Here is a 10,574-nt window from a genome sequence, read left to right as displayed (position 1 = left end):
GAATCTTCAACGAGTGAAGATCTTAAAGCTCTTCAACAAGAAGACTATTTGACTTCTGAAGATGATTGCTTACCTTGCCAACAAGGAATGGCATGTGAAAAGGAGGATGAAGACGATCTTTATAAGATCTATGATCAATTTAAAGAAATGAGTCTCAATGTCATTGATAATGACAAAGTAATAGAGCTCTTACAAAATATCAAAGACCCTGAAATCAGGGCCCAAATCATTGATAAAATCAGTGATTCAAAAGAGAAAGATCATATTTTTGAAAAGAATCATATCCCTAAAGAAATTCCTACTAAAGAAGGATCATATACTATGGCAGAGGTTAAAAATCTCTTATTAGAAAGAAGGAAAATGACAAGTTCTCCTACCACGATCAGTGATTTAAAAGAAGAGATTAATAATCTCAAAGAAGACATCATACGTCTTAAAGAAAAGAATGTGGTTATAGAAGTCAGAATGGATGCTTTACAAACCCGCCTGAATTTGGAAAATGTTTCTGAACCATCTTCTTCTCTTGAAGGAGAAAATGATAATCTTGATTTTATAAAAAACCTTTCCTTAAGAAATAATAAGACAGATTTTTTATATAGTCTTAAAGCCTTTACTTCTCAAAAGTTTTATACTAAAATAACTCTTTTGATAGATTATAATTATAAAAAAGAATTTATTGCGCTTATTGATAGTGCAGCTGATTTAAATTGTATTCAAGAAGGCCTTATACCTTCAAGATATTTTCATAAAACAACTCATAGCCTTCGTTCTGCTAATGGCAGCAAAATGAATATTGAATTTAAATTACCCAAAGCTTTTATATGTAAAGGGAAAAGTTGTGTCCCTCAAAGTTTTGTTTTAGTAAAAAATATCACTAATCAAATTATTTTGGGTGTACCTTTTATAAATGATATTTTCCCACTCACTCATTGGGATAATGATAAAGTTATTGGAACTTGGAATAACAAACCGTTTATATTAGAGTTTGTCACTAAACCATTTACTAGAATGATAAATGATTTAACTGCCAAATTATTGGTCTCGAAAAATAACCAAGTCAATTTTATAAAACAAGAAATTAATAGTATTGAAATTGAGAATATCTTACGAAATCCTAAATTACAAGATAAAATAAATATCTTGGCCAATCAATTCTCTCTTGAAATTTGTGGAGATCACCCCAATGCTTTTTGGAATAGAAAAAAACATGTTGTAAGTCTTCCGTATGAAGATGATTTTGATGAGAATAATATTCCTACAAAGGCAAGACCTTGTCAAATGAACTCTGAATATTTAGAGTTATGCAAAAAAGAAATTAGCTCTTTATTACAAAAAGGCCTTATAAGGCAATCCAAATCACCATGGTCTTGTATGGCGTTCTATGTTAATAAACATGCCGAACAGGAAAGGGGGGCACCCCGATTGGTAATAAATTATAAACCTCTTAATAAAGCTTTAAGATGGATTAGATATCCGATTCCTAATAAAAAGGATTTATTAGATAGAGTTTATGATGCTATTATATTTTCTAAATTTGATTTGAAATCGGGCTATTGGCAGATTCAAATAGCTGAATCAGACAGGTTTAAAACCGCTTTTAATGTGCCAATGGGACAATTTGAATGGAATGTTATGCCATTTGGCTTAAAAAATGTTCCATCGGAATTTCAAAAAATAATGAATGATATATTCATTCCTTATAGCAATTTTATAATTGTTTATATAGATGATATCTTAGTATTTTCGAAGAATGTGGAAACTCATTTTAAGCACCTTGAATTATTTAAGAAAATTATTATGCAAAATGGTTTGGTTTTATCCCAGCCTAAGATGGCTTTGTTTAAAACAAATGTCAGATTTCTTGGTCATAATATTGAAAGAGGTAATATTAGCCCTATTAATAGAAGTATTGAATTTGCTTCAAAATTTCCTGATATTATAACTAATAAGACTCAGTTACAAAGATTTCTTGGAAGTCTTAATTATGTTGCTCCTTTTATTAAAGATTTAGCAAAAGATACTGCTGTATTATATGACAGGTTAAAAAATAATCCTAAGGCTTGGACAGACGGCCATACTGAAGCTGTCAAAAAGATTAAGGAAAAGGTTAAAAACCTTCCTTGTTTGACTTTGGCAAATCCGAATTGGGCCAAAACAGTAGAAACTGATGCTTCAGATATAGGTTATGGGGGGGTATTAACCCAATATTGTCCTAATAATAAGCGTCATTATATTGTTCAATTTTATTCCGGCAAATGGAATAATGCGCAAAAGAATTATGCTACTATAGCTAAAGAAATTTTGGCTATAGTTAAATGTGTTCTTAAATTTCAAGGCGATCTTTATAACCAGAAGTTTTTGATAAAAACTGATTGCCAAGCAGCTAAATTTATGTTTAATAAAGATTGCAAACATGATGTGTCTAAACAGATGTTTGCAAGATGGCAAGCTTTATTAGCTCCTTTTGATTTTGAAATACAGTATAAGAAAGGTGAAGATAATAGTCTTCCTGATTTTCTTACTAGAGAATATCTAGACTAATAATTATTCTCTTTTCAGGATGAGACCAACATGGCCCCCTCCATCCAGGAGAGGACGAGGAAGAACCAACCCAGGAAGAGGAGGTCATATCCTCGCTCAACAAGGTAGCAGAATACTAACATCATTTAATGTTAGTAATTCAACGGCTTCATCAAGTGGAACCAGTGGTATTGATACAAACCACCCAATGTATAAGGAGTTTATGGATTTTATGAAATCCAAGAAAGAGTCGAATAATCCACCATCATACTCTTCGATTTTAATGGATGATGAGAACATAGAGGTCTTTGATATGAATGATAAGAAAGAAGTTATACTTCTTTTAGAAGAAAATGATCTCAAATGGAGAAATGAGTCATGGCAGATAATGGCTAGATATTTGGATACAGTATCTTATACTACTACTGTGTACAAATACAGAATGCACTATGAGATAATACTCTCATCTACAGGTTGCGAATTTCAGCATTTTTACCCTGCTAATACCAAGAAAGTTTATAACTTTTCAAAATTAATTATAAAAAAAGGTTATAGCACCTGAAGAGTGGGGAATGAGTACTTTGAAGGAATTGGATTATATCCATCCAGAGCAAAAAGTTGCTGTAAAATACAATTATTGGGATTATATCGATGGGTTTAATAAGGTCCTGTTATATGAAAATGCTAATAGGAAGCACTCGTGGTTTATTAAAATATGTTCTAATGTATTTGACAGGCATATTCCTAATTGGTTTTGTAAGTGGTGGACTTTATATGGTCCTTCAGTAAAAAATTTACCAGAATCATACAAGAAATTATATTTGGAATGGGTAGACATATCCCCAAAATTAATAAAGTTGCAGGAAGAGAATGTATTCTTCGAAGAAATATCATAATAATAATAATAATAATAATAATAATAATAATAATAATAATAATAATAATAATGATAATAATAATAATAATAATAATAATAATAATAATGATAATAATAATAATAATAATAATGATAATAATAATAATAATGATAATAATAATAATAATAATGATAATAATAATAATAATGATAATAATAATAATAATAATGATAATAATAATAATAATAAATTCTATATTTATATCTATCTATTCAATTTTTAAAACAATTTAAATTTTTATATATAGAGTATATATACATATATGCATTTTAAAATTATATATATATATATATATATATTGCTTTATTTATAACTTAAAAATAGCATAAAAGAAGAAACAAAATAAAAAACGTTTCCATCAGCCATTTTAAATAAATAAATAGCAAGCTTTCCACTAATTAAAAAAGGTGTTACATGTAAACATATTTTGATTTTTTATGGCTAGCCTAAGAAAAATTGAATATATTTACAAAGAAAACGGTGAAAAGTCCAAGAAGAAGAACAACAATAATATTTGTCAAAGTAAAAATTTTCTCCACGTGATCATTTTTTAAATTTATAATGTCTTATTATGATTGTTTGGTTCATTTCATTCTATTTGATTTATTTCTGTCATATGTTGTACTTAAATCTTTGACCAAATGAGTTTTCTATTAATATTTTTTTGGAATTGTATATTATTTTTATTTAATTTTAATTAAGTTAATCTAATACTTAAATTAATGGATCTATTCTTTTTTGAATGTTATGTATTTTTTTTGTTCAATTATTATTCTTCTTCTTATCTTTGTCTTCTTTATTTTTTGGGATGGGGTGAATAGGTAGATTATCTGATGGCTAGCCTAAGAAAAGTGAATAGATTTGCAAAGAAAAAAAGTGAAAGTTCAAGAAGAAGAACAACAACAATATTTATCAAATTGAATTCTCCACATGATAATTTTAGATCTATAATGTCTTATTTTGATTGTTTGGTTCATTTCATTTAATTAAATTTATCTCAGTCATATTTTGTACTTAAATTCTTTAGGTCGAATGAGTTTTCTATGGTTTAAATTTTAAATTTTACATTTGTATTATTTGATGATTTTTGTTGTTATTAATATTTTTTTAGGATTGTATGTTATTTTTATTTAATTTTAGTTAAGTTAATCTAATACCTAAATTAATGGATTCTTCGAGTGTGTAATGTTTTTTGTTGAATTATTATTATTCTTCTTATATTCGTTTCTTTTAGGTCGAATAGGTAGATGTTTGATGGCTAGCCGAAGAAAAATTTATATATTTGTAAATAAAAAAGTGATAGACTAAGAATAATAATAATAATACTTATCAAAAGGAAATCTTTGCATATGATGATATTTTTTTATCTACAATGTCTTGTTGTGATTTTTTGGTTCATTTCATTCAATTTTATTTGTTACTGTCAAATTTTGTACTAGAATTCTTTAAATCCAATGAGTTTTCTATCTATCTATCTATCTATATATATATATTATTTTTTTAATTATTTTTTTTTTTTTTTTTTTTTTTTACATTTGTAATGTTTGATGATTTTTAATGTGGTTAATATTTTTTTAAAGAATTGTATGTTATTTTTATTTAGTTTTAGTGAAGATAATCTAATACTTTTTTATTTTATCATTTTTTGTTAATTTTTATATATATATATATATATAAATAAATTATGTATTGAATTTATTGTGCATGTTTGTATTATTTAAAATTGTTTTCTATTATAATTTTACACGAATTCAAGAATGTGAAGAATATTTTGAACCTTTTGAATTGAAAAAAATATATACAAAAATATACCAACAGTAATTACTATTTTGTTTTTAAATTAACAGATTAAATAATTCCTATTTTATTCATAAAAAATGATTTTACAACATTTTTTACAATTAAACATGTTTACTATCTATTTAAATATTTTTTTTACAATTAAATATTTTACTGCTTATCAAGCTATGAAAAACATTTTTGCATTCAAAGAGTAAAGGAGATCATTTTTTACAATTAAAACATTTTTACTATCTAATTAAACATTTTACTGCTTATCAGGCTATGAAAAACATTTTTGCATTCAAAGAGTAAAGGAGAAACTATATAATTTTTACTTCTTCTTATCTTATTTAGATTTAGTAGGCATTTGCATACATGTTTTGTACAGTTTTTCTTCAAATCCAAACAAGTACAATAATGTTAAAGCAGTCTATAAGAAATATCATGATTGCACAAACAATATAGCCATTACAAAAATGTTAAAGCCGTCGAAGAAATATCAAAATTGCAAGCATGAGAGTAAAGTAATGTTTCTCTCTATGACAAGAAAGAATTTATAATAACAGACAATGACATACATCTCTTCATCTCTCTCTGTATTTTAGTAGAAGTAATATCTACGGAGGTCAACAAAATCCAAATGATCTCTGTTTAGTTGATGTAATCTCTACGAGTCAACAAAAACAAAAGAGTTAGTTTTAATTTACAATCACATCAAAGAATTATTATATAAACTACATACCTTATATCCTGATAACTCCAGCTCTTGTCATCAAGTACGATAGTCATTCCTTCCAGGACTAATGGACTCTCCTCCATTTCTAGAACCTCAAATGAACCCTCTTCTCCAATGTCTGTCCTCCTCTCACCAATTTGAATTTTGATGTGTGGTGACCCCACAAGAACTTCATGAGGACCTTGACAAATAATGAATACTAGTCTATCGTCGTATTCAACAATGATATGACCCTCAATCGATAGTCCCAGTATTCTATCGATATCCCGGGGAGGTGCAACAACCCACAGTTTGTTCCAAGATGCATTATCATCGAAATCCCATCCTTCAATGTTCGAAGTTGGTTCATCATTCCAAACAAGCATACCGAGCATAGAGTTGTTGTACAGCTTAACCAACAACTTGTTGTAATCTCCATCTTCTTTCCATATTAGTACCGTCAAATTTCACAAGAAATTCTGATTTCCTATTCTCCTTATGTTCAATAGCTAGCTATCCACAGTGACTGCTCAGGCTAATTAGTGGCCTAAAGCCAAAAATAAGTTGGAGACATAAATTTTAATTAATTTTTTATATATGAGATTTAAGTTATTTCTTTCTTTTTAATAGAAAAAAGTTTTACTTTTTCATGATCTTAAACTAAATATATATATATACCAAAATATGTTTTAATCTCGTGATCTTAAACATATCATGTGGAAGTTAAATTTAAAAATTGATCCATAAAAAAAAAAATCTTTAATATTTCGAAACTAATTAAAATATTCTTTATTTATTTTTTGTTAAAAAAAGTTTAAGATAATTTTATTACTACTAAAAAATTAGGTCCTTCGATTTTTTAGGCCTAAGACATATGCCTCATTTTAAAGGGCATGGCTAAGGCTGGCAACGGAACCGGGAGGTACCGGTACCGGTTTCGATCTGTTACCGGTTCCGTCTCGATTCCGGTTAGTACCGGTTCGATCCAGTATTGTGTCGGTCCAGGAGGGGTAACGGGATGGAAACCGGGATTTACCGGTTCGTCCCGGTTCGTTCAGTTTTGTTTTTTTTTAATCTTAAATTTTAAATTATAGCCGTTGGGCAACGGGTTTTGGGCCCCACCAACAGCTCTTTCACCCCCATGACTCCCCTTTACACCTCCCTACCCCCTAAACTTTTTTTAATACCCCAACCTTCTTAAAACTATATTTTCATCCCTTTTTTTAACTATAAATACCCCTAATCTTTCATTCTTTTCACTCACAAAAATATCTTCTACTCTCTCTACTCTCTACTCTCTAAATTCTCTTGTTCCCGTTAAAATTACGAATTTGGTCTTTGGAAATTGGAGCTTCAAAATTCAACTTTCAATTTTTGGCTTCCGGTCATACACGTCTACTTTTTTAAGTAGACGTTTGGTACATTCGTTCCAACTCACTTTTCATTTAGTTATATATTTGTTTGTATTTAATTATTTATTTTGTGAGTAATTAGTCTCTAGTCTCTACTTATTTAGTTATTTATTTGTTTAAAATTTTGCATTACATTTTCATATTATATATAATTTACTCACTTTTTTATATTTGAATATGAATTCCGGTAAAAACAATGTTGACAAGGGTAAAACAACCATAGTTGATTCGATCACTAATTTATGAAGCTCAAAATCCAAGAAAAATAAAAAAATCGGTAGTACTTCTCAATCTAAAACTAAAAAAACTTTTCAATTAAGAATAAATACGGATGATTATACACATGTTGATGAAACTGTTTTTAATATTGATAGTAATAGTGGATTAGATCCTTATCATGAACATTTACAAAGAAGGTTTGGTAATTTTGATGAGGAGTTACCTGAAGATGATGAACATGATAATGTTAATGATTATATTGATAGTTTTGATAATAATGTTGATGAATATGATGATGATGAAACTAAGCCACCGTCAGCTACTAGTCCCACTCCCAATCCCTCTTCCTCGGCTCCCGCTCCCTTTCGTTGTCCTGCTTCCGTTCCTCCCGTGCATCCTAGGACTAAGGTAGAATGCGCCAAAAAATCAGTTGTTTGGCAATTTATGACTCAGAATGAAGGAAGATAAAACACAAGCTATTTGTAATAAATATAAACATAGAATGAATCATAAAACTGTTGGAAAACAGGGTGGGACGGGACATTTGAGTAATCATTTAATGTCATGTTGTAAAAATGAATTTTTGCATGCTAAAGCTGTAGCCGAAGCTAAAAAGAATGGTACCACTCTTCCTGAAAATGTAGGAGTAGAGGGCTCTAATATGGTCCAAACATAATTAAATCCTTTTAATGTTTCTAGTTCTAGTATACAACGGTCATATAGTAGAGAAAAAGATCTTGAAGAATTAACTAAAATGATTGTTATCATGGGTTTGCCATTTAGTTTTGATGAAAATCTTGATTTTATTCATTATATTTAAATTGTGTATAATCCACATTTTAAAGGTTTTACTATAAATACAATTAAAAAGGCTATCTTTGATTATCAAGCTCAACATTTCCAATATCTTCGTTGTTTATTTTATTATAACCATTGTAAAATAACTATTACTTCTGATATGGGTCGTAGTGTAAATGGTAATGATTATTTCACTATTACTGCGCATTGGATTGATTGGACTTTGCAAAAAAGAATTTTAGGTTAAAAATGCTGTGAAATGCATAAAATCGGTAGTTATATAGCTCAAACAATTATAGATGTTTTACAAAACTATGGAATTTGTGATAAAATAAATAGTGTCACATTAGATAATACTTCTAATAATAGAACTACTGTTGAAATACTAAAACCGCCTCTTTGCCCTATTTATATTAATGGTTTTCATATTAGGTATGCTGCACACATATATAATTTGATTGTTAGAGATGGTATAACAATGTATGATGATGGTTGCATAAAAGTTGAAACTGCATGTCATTTTATTTTTAAATGTCAAGTTAAGTTTAGACGTAGAGATTTTGAAAATCGTTGTCATGAATTTAATCTTCCACCTAGAAAAATTTCAAAATCAGTGTGTACTAGATGAAATTTTTTATTTGAAATGCTTGAAGTTGCTTATTAATATAGGAAACCTTTACAAATGGTTTGGAATGCTCATAATTCAAATATGACATATAGACTTGATGATAATGATTGAAATGACATAAAAAAACTTATAGAATTTTTAAAAGTTTTTTATTTAACTACAAAAAAAATATCAGCACTTTATTATCCAATTATTTGCTTTGTTTTACCTAATATTTGTGCTATTTCTAATAAATTTTATAAATTCAAAAATAAACCAAGATTTGAAGAATCTGTTAAGAAAATGATTGAAAAATTTTAAAAATATTTTATTCTTATTCCTCAAATTTATTTAACTGCTTGTTTGTTAAACCTACATTACAAAGATGAAGGTGCATCACGAATGGTTGATAAAATATATTTTAATTTGGGTATTGATAGTGAAGATGATGAAACACCTAGTTGTCAAGATGTTAAAGATAGTATAAAAATTAAAGCTAGAAAATTGTACGACTTGTATAATTCTAATATAATGAATGTAGTACATAACGAAGAGCCTCAAAGTTCTAGGAGTAGATATAATAATGAAGATGATATGATAGATTGTATTATTGAACATTCTCATAATGATAGAAATGATTTTGATGAATATATTAATCAAAATACAGAACCTACTACTATTGATCTTCTAGAATGGTAGAGCAATCGCGGCCAGAGATTTCCAAGACTTCAATCGGTTGCTCGAGATGTGTTAGCTATTCAAGCATCTTCAGTAGCTTCGGAAGGCGCTTTTAGTGCAACAAGATTTCAAATTGGAGAGCATATATATTTATTAGCAGCATATAGTTTGGAGATATCCGTACTATTTAAAGATTGGATTAATGGCGAGAGAAGGAGTTATGGTCGTCTGCCTTTACCGACCAAATTTGAAAATGACGTTGATGAAATAATGCAAGATTTTAGTGATGATGGCATTGATGCAATGGAAGAACTAGGTAATCAACCAATTCCAGAGCATGTTACTAGAGAAATGTTAAATGATTTAAAAAAAGATTTCCTTGGTAGCATGAACTATTAAATTTAAATGTCTATTAGTATGAGTATAATAATTCGAGGTCTAATTCAAACAGAACCCTTCCTAAAAGGTGGCTGTGTAGATTATATTTTTTAATACTCTACTAATATTTTGTAACTCAACTTGTAGTATTTAATTAATATTAATAAAAGTATAGACTATCACCTTAATTTTTTTTATTATTGTCTTCAAATTTAACTTTTAAAGTGTGAAATTTAAACTTTTATAGTTTTAAATTTTCAAACTTTTAAAGTGTGAAATTTAAACTTTTATAGTTTTAAAGTTTGAATTTAAATTTTCAAACTTTTAAAGTGTGAAATTTAAACTTTTTATAGTTTTAAAGTTTGAACTTTGAATTTAAATTTTCAAACTTTTAAAGGGTGAAATTTAAACTTTTATAGTTTTAAAGTTTGAATTTAAATTTTTAAACTTTTAAAGTGTGAAATTTAAACTTTTATAGTTTTAAAGTTTGAATTTAAATTTTCAAAGTTTTAAATTGTGAAATTTAAACTTTTATACTTTTAAAGTTT

Source organism: Solanum verrucosum, unplaced genomic scaffold (assembly GCF_900185275.1).
Source record: "Solanum verrucosum unplaced genomic scaffold, falcon-dt-bn FXZP01000278.1, whole genome shotgun sequence".
In the NCBI taxonomy this organism is placed as follows: domain Eukaryota; kingdom Viridiplantae; phylum Streptophyta; class Magnoliopsida; order Solanales; family Solanaceae; genus Solanum; species Solanum verrucosum.
This window is presented reverse-complemented; position numbering follows the sequence as displayed.